We start from the raw sequence: 21506 nt of genomic DNA on the forward strand, positions 1-21506 counted from the left end.
TTGATATTCTGTGATAAAAATCCGGTAAAAAATCTATATATATAAACCACTTCTATTTCACAAAATATCAGTCAAAACAATATAAAATCACTTATATTAAATGTTTTTCCTAAAATAAAACATCTTAACAATCAAAAAAGTTGAAATTTCTTTTGAACCGCACATCTCCTCCTCACAAATAGAAAATTTTATTAAGAAAAAAATATTTATTTTTTTGAAAAAATTCGAATTTTTTTAGCCGAATTATTCCCGAACTATTGACGTTTTATTCAATTTCAATTATATTTAAAAAAAATTGTGTTTAAAACGCGAATTATTCGCGAATTAATAACAAGGCTCCTACCATTCACGCCCCGTCTCGTCGAATCCTGAAAAGAATAATACTGAGAAGGAATAAATAAAATTTCGCGGACAAATGGACTTGATTGTAGACCATTGTGATGTATTTTTGAAAAGGTTGGGGGTGGGGAGCAGTGGATCATTGTATTAGTATCAATATGAGACGACCACTTCATTAAAAGGTTATGAGAAGTTGACCTGCAGGTTTGATTAAGGGTTAAAAATGTAAACAATGGTGGTGTGGTGCGTGGAGGTATGGGCAAGTGGGGTGGAGATGCAGCGGCGGATGGGTCCCACTCTTGTCGTATGTCATCACTCTGGACGGCCCTTTTTCTTTCTCTTTGAGCCGCCGCCGCCGCTTTACTTTAACTTGAACATGGCTTGTTATAGCTTTTGCATACAGTATTTTGATTCGTCTTTTGCTGTTGGTGTGCTTGGGTGATAAACGAATTTTTCAACCTTTAGAACAAGAACAAGTATTATCTTTGGCATTTGTAAAGGAGCGTTTTAGTTTTCTCCTGATTACAGTAGAGGAAGACGAGATGGGTTTGGACTTTGGATGGGACCAGAGGTATTTGTGAATTGAACCGCTACGATCTTCTCTCGTTTTTCCTTTTCTTGGGGAGAAGAATCAGTCCGGCGTAGTTCCGTGAGGTGGTATTTATAGGATTCGGGAGTGGAGATCCAGCCGAGACACGTGTACCATTTGTGTACAAATGTAGGGTAGAGATCGTGAATGAGTCTTTGGAGTGGTTTTGGTGTAATTCGTGCTCGATTGGGAGTTGGTAGCGGTAGTCCCTATTTCCGGTGGTGGGAAATACAAATAAGATTTTGGCAATGATTACATCACGGTGGGCTGTTCGTCTCGGCAAAGTGTTAAATCTTGAGGTATCCTTGTTCGCATTACCACCTATTTGTAAAGGAGTCGCCGCAGTCGGTCTTGGAGGTCGATCGCGTTGAGGTAAGCAGTCAAAACGCAATGTTCCTTAGTGGGGATATTGCTCCCCTTCACACCTACTTCTAAAGAATTAGCCTCCGCAGATCGGTCTTGGAAGTCGATCGTTGAGGTAAAGCATGTGCTTCATGCGCAATGTTCCTTAGTGGGGATATTGCTCCCTACACTGACCCTCTCGATTAGAATGGTTTGGGTTCATGCAGCGATCTGGCGCCGAGAGAAAACTCAACACTTGGGTGAAGCATGAGCGAGCTATGGAGATCGTTCATTTGGGATGCCGTTGAGTTGGAAACTTGTAGCAAGGTGGTTTTGGCGGGAAAGAAAATGTTTTGCGTGTTGCCGCACCCTGCGTGAGAATCATAGCGATTGGAAAGGAGTAATGTCGCGGTATTCGGAAGTCGGGAAAAAAGCGGTTCCTTGGACACGCGTGTGTGGGCTATATCATAGGCGTAATCATAACTTCTTGGGAACCGAAGCAGTGCGGTTGTGCAAAATCAAAATTGAGGCAACCAAAAAGGCATTTCGGGCTTCTTCTTCCAAAAACGTAAGCGAGGGCTTTTGCGGTGAAAGTGCTTCATTTCTTTGTTTGCTTTTCATTTTCGCTTTGCTTTCTTCTCGTTCAGTAGGGTTTATTAAGTTGGTAGGTCGGTGTTAGGTTATAGGGTTTAGGGTTTGGTGATTCGAGAATAAGGTGATATTACAATGTCGGATTCGGATGACACTCGTTGGGAAGAATGCAGGGAGGTTTCACCGAAATGTGGAAGTATGAAGAAGAGGATGAGGATTCGTTGAGTGGCGGTGATGATCGGATTTGTAGTGGAAGAAGAAGTTAGGGTAGAGGAGGTTAATAGCCCGATCGGGTGAGGAGGATGAGGTGGCTAATACGATGCGGTCGAGGAGAGATGGCCGGCCAGGTGACCTACCCTAAGATTGTAGATCGGGCTGCCCATTTCGTTTCCGAAGCTGCGAAAGCGTATGGGATTAATGTGCCCGACACGGAAATATCTGAACCTAGGCTGAGTGAAAATGTTCGTAGTGAGGGGTACAAGCCTCCGAATGGTGGAGTAATCATATGTGAAGGTCAGCTGAGAGCGTTCATGCAGCTACCGTTCTCGAAATTGGTTTGTGACTTCTTGAGTTATTGTGGGAAGTCTCCATGTCAGTTCGTTGGCAACACCTGGCGACTATTCAAGGTGTTCAATCTGTTGAATGAGAGTGGGGAATTCCACATAGGTGTGTCTGACATAATAGAGCATTACGTAATGAGGCGGTCTGGTAATCTGAACTTTAGTTTGCAAACCATGCCGACGCGTTCTACTGTGCTTGATGGTGTAAGCAATGAGGCCTGGACGAGGAGGCCGTTGTTGCTAGTGGGCAACTACTGTGCTAGTGGCTGTAGGTTGCGAACTAGGATGTGTAGTCTAGCCGGTGGGTAGGCTTGTCTTCCTGTTGTTGTGTTAGGGGTGAGCCACGCTCTTCTAACCGGGTTCATCTCTTTGTTTTGTTTGCAGATATTCTGTGCGGACTGAAGCCCGGTCGTGGGGAGATAGAAAGGTTCGCGACGGTTGAGTCGGGAACAAAAGCGAGCTAAGCTTCGAGTTTGCTCATTTTTTTGAGGAAAAAGGAGGTCTGCGATCCGGGAGAAGAGAAAGGTGCAAAAGGAGCGAGCTCTAAGTCGAGCAAGCGAAGGGTGATGGAGAAGCGTACAAGTGATCTGATAACACGGGAGGACCGAGACCGGGCGCGTGGCGTCTCGGCTGGCGTCTGTTGTTGGAAAAGGCCGCGGGCGGTAGCTCGAGCTTTCATCCGGAGGGTGAACATTGATTCTCCGTGGAGTTGGAGGATCAGTAGCTTCGCTCCTCCCGGGGGTAGGTCGGAGAAGAGGAGAAGTGAAGTGGCCGAGCGGAGGGAGCTCGAATGGCTAAAGTGGTGCGACATGCCCTGGGGGAGGGCTCGAGTGGAGGAGGTGGTGCTAGTGGTGGGCGCCGGAATTGGGCGCGTCCTGAGCAAGTCATGGACTTGGCCACCTTCAGTGCGGGATCTAGTCCGCCTCGACGAGGACGGGAACCCAGTCCGCTAGTGAAAGCGAAGGCTCCTCGTAAGGCGAGTGGAAAAGCGGCTGTGGGTGGCGATGAGCTGGAGGCCCAATTTGTGTACCTGGACGAGCACGGAGGCGTGGCTATAAAGCGCACCGGCCACTGCGGCAGTCGAGTAAAGGTAGCGGCCTATTCTTTGGAACAGATCATACGGATGGGAACCGCAAGGAATTGGATGAGAAGGGACTGGCGGATACCATACGTCGGATGGAAATCGCGCAATGTCTGGTACGTAGAATTATCGTCCGTTAGTATAGCATGTTAACCTATGTTCGTTGCTTTGATCTGTTTGCATGTGTGCATTGTTGTAGCTTGTCAGCGGCTTCCAAAAGTTGAAAGAGATTGCTTGATTATTTGAAAGCGGATAGAGTCTGTCTTTGAAGTTACGGAAGATTTGAAAAAGCGTGCGGGGGCGCGGCTAAGATGGGCGTGAAAGGTCTGCGGAAGGCACATGAAGCTCTGACTCTGTCGAAGATGCTGAAAGACACCGAAGCTGAAGATCTGAAGCAGAAGCTAGAAGGAGCGGAAGGTAACGTTCGTGCCGCAACTGTGGAAATGGGAAATTTGACGATTATGCCCTCCTTTGTAAGAAAGTTGCTTTCGGGGACGCTACTAAGGCGTCACGGCGATCACGGATGCGACTACGGAGATCACGGAAATGGATTACAAAGCTTTGAAGGAGGAACACGCACGCTTTACCGTCCGTTACCACGATGGAGCAGTGCGAGGAGGCGTCGATTAGAGGCGATTAGGTCCTCCTTGATCATCCGAAAACCGTGGTGTCTGTTCAAGCTGGGAGGCTACATTTACACGATCTTTGATGAGTTTAGAAGCTGGACGGGATATCGATCGAAGTGGAAGGGAGGGCTGGCGAGGTTGATGAAGCGTTTGAGCACTGCGAAGCCGATTTGTGGTGCCCGTGGAGGCGGTGTGAATTTATTTTTGTTTCTTGCCGGCTTATATCTTTGTGATACAATCGGCTGGTTTCACAGGGTAACCCGGGCGTTCGCTTTTCTTGTGTTGTTATACTATGCTCTTGAAGCGGTTTGGTACCCCATGCTAATTCGGGGTAACCATGTGATGTTACTATTTGTGTAGCGAGGTTGGATTTTCGAGTAGTCAAAGAACTTCGGCTAAACAACGATCTGTATGAAAGCGGTGAAGACGTGTCGTCCCCTTGTTTTCATGCGGTGTTGGCTATTTGTTTTGATTCGTGTGCTTGACTTCGTTTGTTTGATCATAGCTGTTTGTGATTAAATTTGTGCATAGCGAGCGTGATAGATGCATTCGCGGTGACCCGGCATTGATGATGGTAAGCTTGGATGGCGTTATTTGTTAGGTTATACCGTCGAGGCGTTGTTAGTGCGATGTATTGATCTTTACAAACCGAAGTGTTTCTTCACGTGCGTGACACGTGTAGGGAGGCGAGGGGTTCAGGGGACATAATGATGGCAGGCAGATGGCGTTTGGCGTCTCAAGGCAATTATGAGGCGCCTAGGAAAAGACGTTTCCTAAGGAATATAAACGGTTCCTCTCATACCATCAAGATATTTGGCCATCGTTGAGTCTGCGCTGCTCTCTGTCTTCTTCGCTCTACCCTGTCGCCGTGCTCTGCTCTTCTTGCTTCTTCACCAGGTACGTGGTTTCTTCTTTGTACATGTTATTCCGTTTGAGAAATACCTAGAGTAAGCTTTAACTGAAGCCGCCGTAACTTTGCTGCTAGGTTAGGATGGCTAGATGTCGTGCGTTTGTGAGAGAAACGTCTCCACTATCAATGGAGGAAATGGAGTTTGAGCCTCATGTTCATGGCGTCGGGGAAAGAAAGGTTGCGGATGGAAAGCGAAGGGTCATAAAGCGACCGAGGAGAGAGATTAAGCCGCCTGGCGGCATTGTATTCAAGTCGCCCTGGCCGAAGTGGGTGAAACTACCGGTCGTTAAATTTGGCGTAGCGAGTTGGGGCAAAGAGTCGCCCGATTCACGGTGTGAGTTCGGCCCGCCATGTAAGGATGTGGGGGGCGAATTCTACTACAGGGGAAGGCGGGGAAGAAGCGGATGGTGAAACGCTTTCGGTTGTAGCTTCCATTTCGGCTCCCATAGCGACTAAGCGTTCGAAGGGATTGTGCTAGATGGTGATAAAGCGCGAGAGGTTGAGGGGCGAGGACATGGGGACACTCTGCGGGGACGATGGATATGGCGCTTGTTTGGTGAGTTCACGATAGCTTAAGGCATTTTGTACCGACTTTCGATTGGAGTCCGGTGGTCTAAGCGTGTTCATGCGGTTTTCTTGCGGGGTATGATAAAGCCGAAAGATCGTGCGGCGTTCGAGACTAGTGGTAACCCATGCGTGGCTGGGGTTGATCGAGGCTGCGTGGGGGTGGACAAGAAGAAACTAGAAGTGATGTCCACCAAGTACGGAGCGTAGCTTCTTGAAATTATTTATCTTGGTGACGGATATGACCGATTTTGGAAGGGAATTGGCGGTTGTATTTGCTTATCGCGAAGAAATGTCAGAAGGTGGCGCGAAAAGCGAAGAAGGCGTATACTGAAGCATGTATCGCCTATGCCGCTATTTGGGCGAAAAAGTATGACACGTTGAGGAAAACGATTCTTTGGCGAGGAAGAAAAGCTGAAATGCGTGTGATCTTTGAGAAAGATCGGCATCTTTTGCCGACTAAGCGAGCCGGGAAAGACAAGCATGTCATTCTTGAGAATTGATAAGGTGATCGTCATCGACTCTGTTAGTCTTAAGTTGTGAGTATAGTCTACATTTTCTCTCTCTTATCGAGAGCAAACAATAGAAATTTGTGTTTTCGGGCTTGCGAAAGCGATTCGCCTTTTATTTGGAGGACTGGTTTCCATGGCGAAAGCGGCAGTTCTATACTTTGTTTATTTTGTATGAGACGCCGATCTGTATTTTCTGGGTAATCCCAGCAGATCGGTGGGCATATCTATTGCAATGCTTGATCGAATATTGTTATTGGTTGTGTTTCGCATGCATGTTATGTGTTCTGTGTATGATGCATGTAGCTTGCGATAGCTGAGTGTTTGCTCGTGGAGAGCGTTCTCATTTTAGTCGATCCTAGAAATATAGGTCCTCGACGTTACAAGAATTGGAGAGGCTAAGTAGCCTGTGAGCTCTTGAGAGTCATGCGCTTTCGGTGAGAGGCGTTTTAAGCTTTAGTCGATCCTAGAAATATAGGTCCTCGGCGTTACAAGAATTGGAGAGGCTAAATAGCACGTGAGCTCGATAGGCATGTCGCGCTCGAGAGCGTTTCGCTTTTAGTCGATCCTAGAAATATAGGTCCTCGACGTTACAAGAATTGGAGAGGCTAAGTAGCCTGTGAGCTCCTGAGAGCTGTCTGCTCGCTCGAGAGCGTTCTCGCTTTAGTCGATCCTAGAAATATAGGTCCTCGACGTTACAAGAATTGGAGAGGCTAAGTAACTGTGGAGCTCCGAGAGTCGTCTACTCGGCGAGGCGTTTCGCTTTAGTCAATCCTAGAAATATAGGTCCTCGGCGTTACAAGAATTGGAGAGGCTAAGTAGCACAATGAGCTCACGGTATGCGCTTTCGGGAGGCGTTCGCTTTAGTCGATCCTAGAAATATAGGTCCTCGGCGTTACAAGAATTGGAGAGGCTAAGTAGCTTAATGAGCTCGAGGTATGCGCTTTCGAGAGGCGTTTTGTCACACCAATTCGGTGAGTCGGAAAAACATTATTTGTCCCCGACTCTTGATTTCGAGGTGTGGACTCTCAACTTCAAAACCCATAAACAGTTTTAAAATATGCGGATAATTAAAACCAATAAAATTTTTAACTATACATAAGTCCTCTTCATTACAAAAAAAATCCCAATTAAGATTAGGTTACAAATCTCTTTTCAATAACTCTTTAATTAAAATATACAAATGAGAATACAAAAACATTGTCTAGACTAAAAGCTATATCACCTCAAGGGGAAAACAAAAGCGTATCGGAGATGTAATTAATGCAAACCACAAGCAAAGAACCGATCTTCTTCAACACTAAACCTGTCAAAACTTATCAACTATGTTCATTGAATGAACACACCGATAAACAAACATGCAAATCGGATTGACATTATAAAAATCTTGGTGTGAGTAGCCCTAAAAACAACATATACTTATACAAATATATACATAATCCATACGGTGATTAGTTCCTCCACCGGCCTTTAAGTTTCAGCGACTAATACAACATCCTTAAATTCAATAACTAAAGGCGGTAGTTCCTCGAGGGCCTTTAACTTCCCACTAACCACACAACAACCTATACTCATAATAAATAAGGCATGTAGTTCCTCCATCGAGGCGCCTTAGGTTCTAACTAAACTATAACCAGCCAAGCATATACAATCATCTATCTAAAGATACATCATTAACTAACATATTACCATAATTAGATTATTTCAGGCTTTCTTTGTGTGTCCCTAAAATCACGTCGTATCTATGTCTTACCTAGTTTCCCCTGGCTACCACAATCGCTAATCGCGCCGAACATGTACATCCACATGCCTCCCCTTACATAATGAGCCACTCGTGCGTAACCACCTGGCCGGGATGCCGACACCGTAAATCCTCACACGGCGGCCAAATCTATGTAAGCCGCCACTATTCGGCATAAAATATTGCGCATCATCGTTCTATTTTGCGAGCGGAATAATCAAGCCACTATTAATTTTTCGCGGGAGGGCCGCCGAAGGCCATTTTAACTGAGCGCCCGGAAGGGCGCCGAAGGCCATTCAGCATTAGCTGAAGCGCCGGGAGGGCCAATCACATGAGTTGTGGTAGTGGGGTTCTAGGATTTTTCGTTATGTAATTTATTCGGTGTCATACATTAATGACTCATAAACATTTCTACTATATCACGTCTTGGTCAATTACCTTATTGCACTAAGCCATAATATCTAGAAACATCTCAATTATATCTCATAGTCACTTTCGTTCTTTCGCGTGCTAATATATTATTGACTACACCACACTCCCGTGGGCAAATATTCACCGATACTATATTAGCATCTCACATATAAAATAATGGAGTGTATATACATTTCTCCAAGATATTGCATTAATATAAATATCCCAGCATATTATATCATGTCACAATGCTTCAACGTATCGCATACATTTTTATTATAACGTATTAGGAATATAATATCTCCTAACATCTCAATATCGTCACGTGTCAAAAATACACAACATCAAGGTCAAATCTTTCTTAGATAATGACCACCAAATTATACAAGCTTCCACAGCATTTTAGCATTTGATTGTCCATACAATATACACATAAAACGTAGCACAAATAAACAGTCCACAGTCCACAATCAAAGCCCAATATATGTATGCTTTACACACTACTCACGTCAAATCTAAATTAGATAATGACAAACCAAGTTATACAATCTCAACAATATTTTATTACTATATTTATATCCATATAAACAAACATATGAAAAACTGGAAAAGTCAACATTCACAGTCAACGGTCAACAGTCAAAGTCAACGGTCAACGGTCAAAGGTCAACATGTCATGGTCAAAGTCAAACTGTCATCGTCAAAGTCAAAGGTGAAAGTCAACCGTCCATGGTCAAAAGTCAAAGTCAACCGTCCATAGTCAAAGGTCAAAGTCAACCGTCTAAGTCAACGGTCGATGGTCAAAGTCAAAGTCAATTGGTTTCGTTTTAAGGTGTTAAACGGGGTAATTCATAGCCATGGTTCATGGCTAAGGACAAAGGTGTATGGCTCGTGGGCTCGTGGCGAGGTCATGGTTCGGAATTTGGCCAAGCCCAAACCTTAAAACGGGAAGTCTAAGCGGTGAAAGACCCATGTAGATCTATTTTAAGTCCAATTTGGTCCATACAATATTATAAAGCGGGCCCAAAAGCGGTTAAGTGGTTAGGTCCAAAATTTCAAAACAAAAGAAAAGGGCCCCAACCACTTAAATTAGATTCGGCCCACATAAACTAAAAGCTGAAATTTACCAACCACCGTGAAATTTTCGGCCAAACAACTTAAACTCAATCGGCCCAACCAAACAATCTAAACCGCCCAAACAAAAATTAAAACACGGCCCAAGGCCCAAAATCGAAATCCATCGCTTCATCATCTCCTCCCTTTGGCTGACCACCAAAAACCGACCACCACTAACCTCCACACACCACCCCTTTCAACCCATCGGTTTTACTCATTTCAACAACCCTACAACTTTAGTAAATCACGAAAACCGAAAATCATACAATCAGAAAATCATCCTAATTCTAGATCGAAAATCGGCGACCGCCATTGATGGAGCTTCGAGCTTCAATCGGCCCCAACCATCCCCACTACCACCAAACATCAAACACCAACCCCTGATACCACAAAAGCGGTTCAAACACAAATAATTAATACCACAAAAATCAAAGTCCTCGGTTTTCCGGAATGGGCGTTAGCCATTGAATTTCAAGGCTCCCCGGCCCCAACCTCCGTACTCCCTCAAACCCCCACTCATCCATTCTCACACCACATCACCACAAAACACAACAACCAATTTAAACCAAAAACCACAGCGGTAATCCATCGCCATTTTTTCATCGGTCCACCACCAAACTCCGACAACAAATATAGAAAGTTCAACCCGTCAAAAACGATTTTCGATACTATTTTGGCGCCATTGATGCTCTGTCGAAGCCGACCGGTTTACCCAATTTTAACCACGTTTTTGATGGTTTAATATAAATCGAATTTAATAAAATTTAATAACACAAATAGCGCGAATTCAATACAACGGGATAATGAAGCGATTGTAAAAACGAAACAATATCGCCCGATGTGTGTAAACTACAAATCGGTGAAATAGCAAAATAGCTACTCACTGTATGAGCATTTCGGACGAATCCTCCTAGCCGATTCACATCACTCCAACGCTCTAGCAAACCAACTTCTCTGCTCCCTTTTTAATATATTCTTATTTTTATGAACCCTATTTTCTAGAAAAAGTGTTTATATACTTGGGTCGAAACCCAAACACCGACTTCGGCCCAAAACCAGGCCCGCGTATCCCGAGTCCAATCCGACAAATTTTGAAAATAAATAATTTAATTAATTAATTAAATAGAAAAATACGTATTTAAAAATACGGGCGTTACAGCGTTCTCACTTTAGTCGATCCTAGAAATATAGGTTCTCGACGTTACAAGAATTGGAGAGGCTAAGTAGCCTGTGAGCTGTACCAATACAATTAAATGGAGTAGATAGTATCGGTCAGCACAAAAACTTTTCTTACATTAATGTGAACAAAAGATTTACAACATGAATGGTGCTACTGATAAAATTTCTTTAGTAAATAGGTATTCCAAGGTCGAGGTAACATCTTTCCCTCTTGGGTTTTGATCCAGTATGCTCCATTGCCTACACGCGCCCCACAATGTAGGGACCTTCCCATGTGGGTGCTAACTTGAGGCGTCTTGCGTCTTTTCAGCACTAGGTCGCCAGGTGAAAAGACCTAGGATGAACTTCGCTTATTGTAGGAGTTCTTGAGTTTCTGGCGATAAGATCGACTCGGCAGCTAAGTCTCGCTTTTCTTCCAATGGTCGGCGGCGTCGTGACGAAGTCGTTATGCCCGACTTCGACAAGTCTTGTCGAGTTGTAGTGGCGGTCACCATTTCGATTAGAATGCGGCCACGTGCCATAACATAAGGAGAATGGCGACTTCGCCCGATCTTGGAAGCGGTACGTAGTGCGGTGAGCCCATAGAATGTTTTCAATTTGGTTTGGCCATTGGCTCTTATTCTTTTCAATCTTTTTCTTCAAATTTTCCAAGATTGCTTTGTTATTCGGACGCTTGGCCATTACTCTGGCGTCTTTCTTGAGTAGAAACGCATGAACGATCTTCCACTTGGCTAGAAACTCCTCATTACGCCTTTAAAGGCCCATTGTCCATTACTAGTGTATGTGGCAAACCAAATCTAGTGATGATGTGAGTCGGATGAAGTTTCTAACATGTGACTCTTTGGCGTGTGCTAGAGGAATGGCCTCGACCCACTTAGTGAAATAATTCGGTCGCACTAGGACAAATCGGAGCCCCTACTCTTACGTGGGATGAATGGTCCCATGATGTCCATGCCCCACATGTGAAATGGCCACGGGCTCGCTATCTTGTCCGGTTAGCGGCGAGGTTGGATGATATTGTGGCGAGCGTTTGGCATTTGAGACATTTGAGGGCGTATGCTTTAGCATCGATCTGCATCCGGGGCGAAATATCCTTGAGAGATGGCCTTGTGAGCTAATGAAGGCGCGGCGTGATTTCCACATTCTCGCCGTGGATCTGCGAAAATCAATTGACCCGATTGCGGGGTAATGCATCGTAAGTGTGGGCCACCCGGTAGTTTCTGAATAGCTTGTTTTGGACTAAACAATAACGCCGAGCTTGATAAAGAGACTGCACGGCCTTTGCGCTCCTCGGGGGCGTGCCGTCTTGAATATAATCGATGATGGGCTGCATCCATGTTTGGCTCAATGATTTGACCGGGAGAGGAAATAGGTCGCTTATCATCAAGGTGTGGTCGACTTGGTATGCAGGTCGGTCGGCGACTTCTATGAGAACTTGTCGGGGAGCATTTCGAGTGCAGGTAGCCAAATAAGCTAAAGCTGTCGGCGTGGCGGTTCTCCTCCATAAAGAAATGATGTATGTGTACCGCTTAAAAGAAGGCAATAAGCGATGAGCGACACGAAGATACTTGGAAAGGTTACCGTGGGTAGTGTACTCTTTTGCAACTGGCGAGCGACCGGTTGTGAGTCACTAAAGACTTGGAGCTCTTCGACACCGAAGCTGCGGCGCCATCCTTAGTCCCCTAATTGGCGCCATTACTCCGGCTTCATTGTTGGAAGTTGCAAAATCAATGCGGTGACTTTTCAATCATATTTCCGTCGGGGAAACTAAGGCGACTCGATGCCGCTTCCACCGAGATTACTCGAACCATCCACAAAGAGAGACCGAGGCGATTTGACTCCGTTTTTAATGCAGGGAGCTCGGTTTCTTGTTCCCGGTTAGGGTCCTCGGTTGGGAAATCTGCTAGGAAGTCGGCTGACGACGACCTTTCGAAGTCGCGGGGGCGAACTCATGTGGTGTTCTCCAAGTTCTTCGCCCAAACCGCCATTCGAGGGTAGTCTTGTTTTCTTTGTGAAGGACTTTCTTCAATGGAAGGTCGGTAAGAACTTTGATTTGATGTGCTTGAAAGTACGGCTGAACTTCCGTCGCGGAATACAACAAAGCAAGTACGGCTCGTTCAGGAAGGAATAATTCTTTTAAATTTGGCGTGAGTGTCTTACTCGTGAAGTAGATCGGCTTCTCACGAATTGTTCTCCTCTTTAAAGAGAACCGAGTGATGGCTAAATCGGAGATGGCGGATAAAGCCCGGTGTCTCTCCATATATTGGTTTGGCTAAGGCGGAGGCGTGGTGAGATACTCTTTGAGAGTAGCGAATGCATGATGACATTGATCGCTCCATGAAAGCGGCTCGCCTTTTTGAGGAGCTGCAGAACGATCTACACTTATCGAGGCCCTTGATATGAACGGTTGGAGCCGCGACCATTCGAACAATTTCTGTATCATTTTATTTGTCGTGGATCGGGCATATCTAAGAACGCTTCGGATCAGTCGATTTGCCTCGATCCAGCTGCGACACGATACCCTAAAAACTTGCGGAGGAGGGCGCCCAAAAGAGGCATTTTTCCGGGTTCAACTTCATGCCCGACGGCGTAGTCCGGAGAAGCGGCTTGTTCGAGGTGGGTGAGGTGATCACCACTTTTTGCTTTTGACCACCATGTCGTCAATGTAGACCTCCATGGTGTCGCCTAACATGTCTTGGAACATATCGGTGACCGGGCGTTGGTATGTCGCTCCGGCGTTCTTGAACCCGAGCGGGGAGGGCGTTGTAGCAATAGATCCCCTTGCTCCATAATGAGCGAAGTCTTCTCTTGATCTTCCTCGAGTGGGATTTGGTTGTACCTTTTATGACGCATCCATAAAGGAGAGGAGCTCATGACCACGGAGTTTGGTCGACAAGTTGGTCAATCGCGAGGCAAGGAAAAGCTGTCTTTTGGCGTGGCCCGATTGACATTTGTGAAGTCGACACATAGGCGAACTGTGCCATTCTTTTTGGGGACGGCGACAATATTTGCAATCCACTCGGGGTAATCTACCTTTCTGATGAAACCGACTTGCTTGAGTTTTTCGACCTCATCGTTGATGGCTTTTTGAAAAGCCGAGGGGCAGTCTACGCAGGTCGTTGTCGATTTGGTTTAGCATTGGGGTTCACATTTAATTTATGGCATGCGATTTGAGGATCGACTCCGGGCACATCAATATACGACCAAGCAAAAACATCTTTATTCATAGATAAAAAATTTACAAGCTGGGTCTTTAACATGGGGTCGAGGTTGGCCCCTACATAGACGAACTTGGGGTCGTCAGCGGTGCCTAAGTTCACTCTTTCTTTTTCTGTCACTGGAGGTTTTACAACTGGTGGCGAAGCACTACTTGGCGACTCACTTCCAGAGAAGGGCGGAACTGCTGGTGGGACGATCTGACTGGTCGCTAATGGTGGAAGCGATTGTTTGTTTAACGCTGCCGGGGGGTAATAACGGCTGGGGAGTGGGACCTGGCTGCAAACACATTGATGGTGCGGCTGCTACTGGCAACTGTGGCGGCCCGACATGGGCTGAGACGATCTCTGAAACTTTAACTGACGGAGCCACTGTCGTTGGGTCAACGCTAGAGGTCTTCGCCGGTGCATTGAGGACTCGGGGAGCGAGTGCGGGTATCGGCATTGGAGAGAACTTCTGCTTGTAAGAGCCCCCAGCGTTCTGCTTGGCAGTTCGGGGTTGGACTTCTGCGACTAAGTCACGTGCCATTGTGTAAATTTGGAGGATCTGTATGGTGGGAAGCAATTCACGGCGGTCGATCTGTTGATTGGATCCGGGTTACAATGGGTACTTCAAGTTGATTGCTTCTAAGCTCCATCATGCCTCGAGGTCCGGGAAGCGGAGAACTTGATGTAAAGTGGAATGATGCGACTGCATCGATGAATCAGCGTCGTCCGAGGATGGCATTGTAGGGCGACTTGCTGTCGAGAACGCAGAACCGAGTATTACAGGTAATCTTATCCTCTCGAGAGCCCACCGATACTGGTAAGATAATGTCACCAATGGGGTCGGCTTTGGAGCCATTGAACCCGTAAAGGGGGGCGATTGGGTCGACGAGAACGGACTTGGGGAGGTTCATCTCTTGCATGGTGTGGTAAAATAAAATGTCACAGAGGCGCGCCGTGGTCGATCGGGGACGCCTTGATGGTCCGGTCGCTGATTTTTGACATGAACGACCAATCGTCATTATGAGGAAGGCGGACTTTGCTTAAAGTCGGCCTCTGTGAAAAGTGATATCGCTGCTTATTGCGACTGAACCAGCGGGCGTGAGCTGCCTATGAAGTAAAATGATAGACTTCTGAAGAGCGCCAACCCGGCGTCTTTTTCTCCGGGGAAGAGGTCACGGAATCGTCCAGGAAAGGTAATCACATGAATAGTGCGAGCATTGTCGCGATCGGACGAGTGTTGCCTTCTCGTGGCGGCGAACGATCCGCGGGGCCGCCCTCTAATGTGAGGACGAGCCTGTCCCTTTGGCGGTGACGGTGAGGTGGAGACCGACTACATTACCACGACGAGCCATCAACTTGTGACGCAGTCGCCATCGGGGAATGCTAGTGTAATGTTTGATATAACCGGCTTCCACCGGTCTTGGAGATAATGCTTGAGCCCCCAAAGATGCATCGGTTTCATGGCACTTTGCTTTATGAAATGCACAAAAAGGCTTGCAGTCGATCTGCGGGCTGCCGATGTTTGGGGGAAAAATTGCTTTTTAATCTTATCAAGATGTGGACCGGGGAACGATGTCGGGGACGATGAATTCTCTGTTGTTATCCGATCGCAGACGAGCTCTTTGGGGCATCCGACGGCGCCTTCTTGGGGAACGATTTGAGACTTCAAGCGACCTCGTGGTTCTCTTTGTAAACCATGGAGTTTTAAAGTTTCCTGCGGCTTGATGTACTTGTCCACGCGCGGCGTTTCGGACGTGTGTCTCTGGCGTTCCTTCATCAACGACCTAGCGAGGTCGGTGTTTCGCGACTCGGCAAGCATTGGAAAAGGCCGATTAATGGCGAAAGATTCTTTCAAGCCACTTTCCATGCACTGCCGGTTCGGCCTTGAACCGTCCTAGGAATTCCGCGAATAGTCTCGTCCTCCTTGAATGATAATTGAAACAGAGAATCAAGATCGCCTTCTTCCGCTGTTGTGGACGTCTTGGGCGAACAAATCGATGAAGGCTGTCGAAGGTGTTTATAGAATCGGACTCGATTAAATGAAAAGAACCAATCGAGGCGCCATCTTTTTGGAAATAATCTGCGATGGAGATAATCAAACTCGGGTGGTAGTAAAGTGCCAAACTCGAATATAGCGAGCCACATCTACCGACGGGGCATGTCTTTGCCGTCGTACATGGGAAAGCGTGGCTGGATAAAGTCGTGTGGAGAAGATTTACTGAGGACCTCTGCGGTGAACGGAGATGCACGATACGTCTTAAGCATCTTGTGTACAATCTGTGTCGAATCCTTCTTCGCAGCGGTCTCGCCAATCCTTTGGGATAACTCATTAATCTGCTGATTAACGTCATTGATCTTTGTGCTTTCGGCTCCGTTGCCGACTTGTTGTTCCTGATAACTATCCACCTGAGCACGTAAAGTAGCATTTTCCTCCCTGAGCAAGGAAATGCTCTCATTCGTTATTCCTATCGGTGGGCAAGGTTCAACTTGATCTTCTATGCTAACCATGCCGTGGGGTCGGAGAGTTAGAGATGGATGAACCGATCTAAAGTGGCTCTCCGATGTCGAAACCACGACTGGCGCCAATGTAAAGGGCGTTTTAGTTTTCTCCCGATTACTGATGGGAAGGCGAGATGGGTTTGGACTTTGGATGGGACCGAGGTCATCGTGGAGCTTAACCGCACATTATCTTCTCTCGTTTTTCCTTTTCTTGGGAGAGAAGAATCAGTCCGGCGTAGTTCATGGTGAGGGTGGTATTTATAGGATTCTGGGAGTGGAGATCCTTCAGACACGTGTACCATTTGTGTACAAATGTAGGGTAGAGATCGTGAATGAGTGCTGGAGTGGTTTTGGTGTAATTCGTGCTCTGATTGGGAGTTGGCGCGGTAGTCCCTATTTCCCGGTGGTGGGAAATACAAATAAGATTTTGGCAATGATTACATCTGGTGGGGCGCGTTCTGTCTCTGGCAAAGTGTTCGTACTGAGGTATCCTTGTTCGTACCACCTATTTGTAAGGAGTCGCTCGCAGATCGGTCTTGGAGGTCGATGCGTTGAGGTCGCTTGTGCTTCGTCTGCAATGTTCCTTAGTGGGGATATTGCTCCCCTTCACACCTACTTCTAAGGAGTCGCTCGCAGATCGGTCTTGGAGGTCGATGCGTTGAGGTCGCTTGTGCTTCGTCTGCAATGTTCCTTAGTGGGGATATTGCTCCCCTACAGCATTGAAGAAAATTAGCTTTCAATCAACAACCTGTAGGCTGGTAGGCTACAATTGTAATCTTGCAACATATAGCCGGCCGTGTCCAAATACGTATGTGTAAAAGGGAATGGGTTTACTCAAAATGCCATTTGAAAGCACTTATATAATTATGTTGCATTGTTGGTCAATGGTCTTAATTATGTTCTTCTGCCAATTTAAAGTGATCAAATAATATTTCTTACTTCTGTTTTTAACTGGGCAAGTGAAAAATTATATTAGAAAGTCAAGGTAAGACTACAATATGAGTGGCACTGCCGCCGTTATGCATTCCAGTCTGAAGATAGCCCATATAGCTGGTATGGTACCTCCCATTTGTGATATACTTTCTTGCATAATCAATTTGAAGTTTTGAACCAGATGATCCACTAACGCCAATGCCAATGGAACGACTTACTTGAGAAACTAATACATGTTGGGGTCCCCACAACTCAAAATATATTAAAAAAAAAAAACCAACCCCCTGATCAAGGAATGGCCTAAAGCCTTGAAATATCAAAATTCAGAATTATTGGGTATTGGATTTGTTAAGTGCATGTCTTAGTTTTTCCACACCTATTTATAAAGATTTTGGCATGGCCGATTTGATCATTGCACTAACTAATAATTACATTTTAAATTTTTTGCAAATCAATCAAATGATACAAAAAATCTTTTTAATTTTTTGAATTGTAACTCTATCCTTAAATACACACTAGCAGTTCAGCTCCAGCAATGTCAAAATGTTCAAAATTGTTCTACAACCTAGTTTTAGTAATCTGGTAGTAATAAGTACGTAGGACGGAATTGACATAAATCTGATCTAGTTGGCCGGGCTATAATGTAAGGAGGGTGGGGGGAGGGAGGGAATGCACACGACTTCCACGTTTTTATTAGTTATTGACATGCATCAATTTTTTGTTGTGCTTGCTTGAGAGCAAACACAAAAGTATGAAATGAAGTCAAATCGGGTAAAATATAATGAGTTTGAATATATACTTGATATATAATCATAAAAATAGGAAATTCTCTTAAATCATTTTATATTGAACATTTTTTTAGGTTTTTTTATATTGAACATTTGAACCTTGATACTTGATACTGACCAATGACCATAAAAGGTAAATCCTAGGTTTGGGGCCATTAGGTCTAGAATGAGTTAACTAATGGCTACTAGTAAACCTACTCATTATGCCATACAGTTGAGCGTTTTATTAAAGCTACTGGAAAACTACAATTGTGTAATTGTGATTACAAACAGTCAAACAGTGATGAATTGTTAACAAGTTAACAACAATTATGTAGCACGCAAATAATGTTAGTTGATAAATATTTCAATTACTATACCCCCAAAAAAAATCAATTAAATTCTCAAAAATCAGAATCACAGAGAAGTGGTGTGCTGATGCACTTGCTTGCAGCATTTGCAACTTGACTAACAAGTAGCAAGCAAAGAAATGGGATTGGGCTTTTTTTATTGATGTTCATCATGAAGCAATGGAGATCTCCATTGGTGGAGGTGGCTTATCCCCATATGCTTAGCCCCATGTGTTGAGATGGGGGAGAATCCTCCCGTTTTTTTAGCTGGTGTTTTATATAATGTTCCAATTAGAAATATCTGTACCCGTGTAGTACTATCGTAATGATTATCATTGTTAAACAAAGTAAGTAAAACTCAAATAAAATTATCTAGCAACGTAAATAATATGTCATTATTATGTGCTTTCGACATGGTGGTCACAAAAATTAGAACAAATTTTCTATTTATTAATAATTTAGAAAAGTCTCTCTAATATTACTTAAATTATATAATTATTTCTAATTTTTCTTACTAATATTAGTATAAGTTCTCTATATCAGCCTAATTCATGACCATCAAGATGACATGTCTTCGGGACCGAAGTAGCATAAGGTAAGAGAAAGAGGGAGTACGTGATCCAGTCAGCGAGTCATGTAAGAGGTGCGAAATTTGGAGGGGCATAGGGACCAGTGAGAGTTTAGTGACCCAAAGGGAGGCGGAATAGTGAAGAGCATACAAGAGTATGATAGCAAAGCCGTGATATATCAAGAGACAGTTGGACAGTTAGTGGGGAGAAGATGAAAAAAAAGATTAGGGGATAAAGGTGGTGGTGGGGGGGTTAGAAGATAGATAAAAGAGAAGAGAGGAGAGAGAAAAGAGGAAAAACTACGGTTCGGTTTGATCCCCCAAAGAGAAGGTACGTGGCAACCCATTCGGGTTCAACCGGTCAGTGAGAATGAGCACTGTTCTTGGAGAAAGACTGGTAAGATCGGGGGTAGAGAAATCGGTTAGTACATTCTCTTTTATTAATAATTTAGAAAAATCTTTCTAATATCATTTAAATAACATAATTATTTTTTATTAAAAAAATAAATTAGTTTTTTCTACATAATTATAATTACCAATTATATTTAGAATTCAAAAAAATGTTAACTATAGAACTCGATGGATTTCAATACTTCAAGACTTTAGAAAAAAGAAAACCAATGCACAGAATGGTTTGCATTCTTGTTTTTATATAAACGTCAATGTAAAAATTGTAATAAAAAATTTTAGTATGCAAAAAACGAATCTGTCCTCAGTAGGTGCAGGAGGAGGACCGTGAGACTGTCCCTTTGTCAAAAGGCAGTTTACGACAAACCACTTGCTCTGCTTCCTTGGATGTCTCATTTGTCATTTATAATTTATTATGGTTTTCACGTGGGGCCAAGAATTCATCACCAATCCTAAACATCAAATCAATAGTCCTGTACAGAACACACGTAATCTACAATTATTAATTTATTTTTATTTTTATTTTTATTTTTATTTTTGGTTTTTAAGTCCTAAAGCTCTACTATCCCTTGTAGGCTTGTAGTCTTGTACTGTACTAAAAAACTTTAAATGTAGTCCAGAAAGTGACAACGATGTCATATCGGCCAGTATCCATCACACTTCACAACCCATTTGTCATCCGGTCATCTGCCAAATCTTCTCTTACTCCGATTACTTTGGATTCCTGGGCTGCTGGACACCAATGAATTTGCAGGGAAAGGCTGACCGTACTTTTACATGAGGGTGTTTTTGTTCTTTTCAAAATTGATCAATGAGGACGTCAATGCAGTATTCCAGAGTCCAGACTTCCAGCGAGTCCAGACTATCTGATAATTCCAATCATCTAAAGATTTTCTTAAAAAAATGGAAATCTGAAAGGCAATGCAACAAAATTCATTTTTTTTTCTTTTCAAACCAACTTAATTTATTAAACAAGATTTGATTTATTCACGAAAAATCAGCCTTTACTTCATTGATCTTGTAAGTTCACCTTTAATGGTATGGTTCTTTCATAATTTCTCAAGTGGAGTTTATATATAAACATTGAGTTCTTGCTGAATAAGTAGAGTTTATACAACACTCACTTGTGAATTCATCACACTGAGCTTATTAAGGAAGGACAATATATAAGCATCCAGCCCATGTCCTAGGGAAGTCTGCCATTGCTAACTCCCACAAGAAACACCGAGAAAGACGGATCTCGACAGGCCACCTAACAAAACGCCACTCACTAATAAAGCCGGCTAAATCAGTCACTAGTTAGCTGTTAGCTTAACTTTATATCTAATCACTAATCCAAATTAGAGCTATTAAGGCGAGAAAGAGTCCTCGTGCAAATGCTGATTGTTGAGTTATGAGGGGAGAGAAAGGGATGATCACGTGCGGGTGTCTAAGTCAAAGTATAAGCACAAGCCACCTTATAGCTGTCGGCCACGAGGCAGCAGTCACTTTCATTGGGAATTGGTCAAACCCTGCTGCTTGCCCGTAAATACCGGGTTAAAACTTAAAAGTAGGACCGGCCTAAATTACACCCTTCCCTCCCTTCTTCTGAACATATCCTATATATATATGGTAGTTTGGTAGTCTCTTCTCTCAAAGTCACTCCCTCACTCACTCATTTGGTGGCATCATGTTTTTAGTCAGTCACTCAGGCGTCCTTTACTTGGGGCTCAGATAAAGCTTCGCCTTGTCTCAACCCGTTCTGGGTATGACCCCCAGAATTCTAGGACACTCTCTTTCTGTCTGTTCACTAAGCGCTGACCCTTAAATTGAAACATAGACAAAGAAAGTGTTGTGTTCGCAAAATGATCTGTCCTTGGAAGATTCACCTATCCTTATCTCCCAGATCAACATCAACTTCACCCTACCAACTCCCATTGACTCAAGTCCTCAACTCTATCTATCTCCCACTCACTTATGCAAAGTTACACCAAAATCACCACATTAACCAATCAATGAGAATACTGATTTGTGCAGTGGTACGTTATGCAGTGGCCAGTGGGTACTAGATTGACTTAACTAGTTGTTTTGGTAACAGCGTTGCACAGACTTATTATTATATAGAACGAGAGTGGTCTGTTTTAGGCAGTAATTCTTTTTTATTTAAGAAAGCTTTTTACTGCTACAACTATATATGTTAAGGAAGAAAACTGCACTTCATCTCATTAAACTTTATTATCA

The sequence above is a fragment of the Coptis chinensis genome, chromosome 1 (genome assembly GCF_015680905.1).
Source record: "Coptis chinensis isolate HL-2020 chromosome 1, ASM1568090v1, whole genome shotgun sequence".
In the NCBI taxonomy this organism is placed as follows: domain Eukaryota; kingdom Viridiplantae; phylum Streptophyta; class Magnoliopsida; order Ranunculales; family Ranunculaceae; genus Coptis; species Coptis chinensis.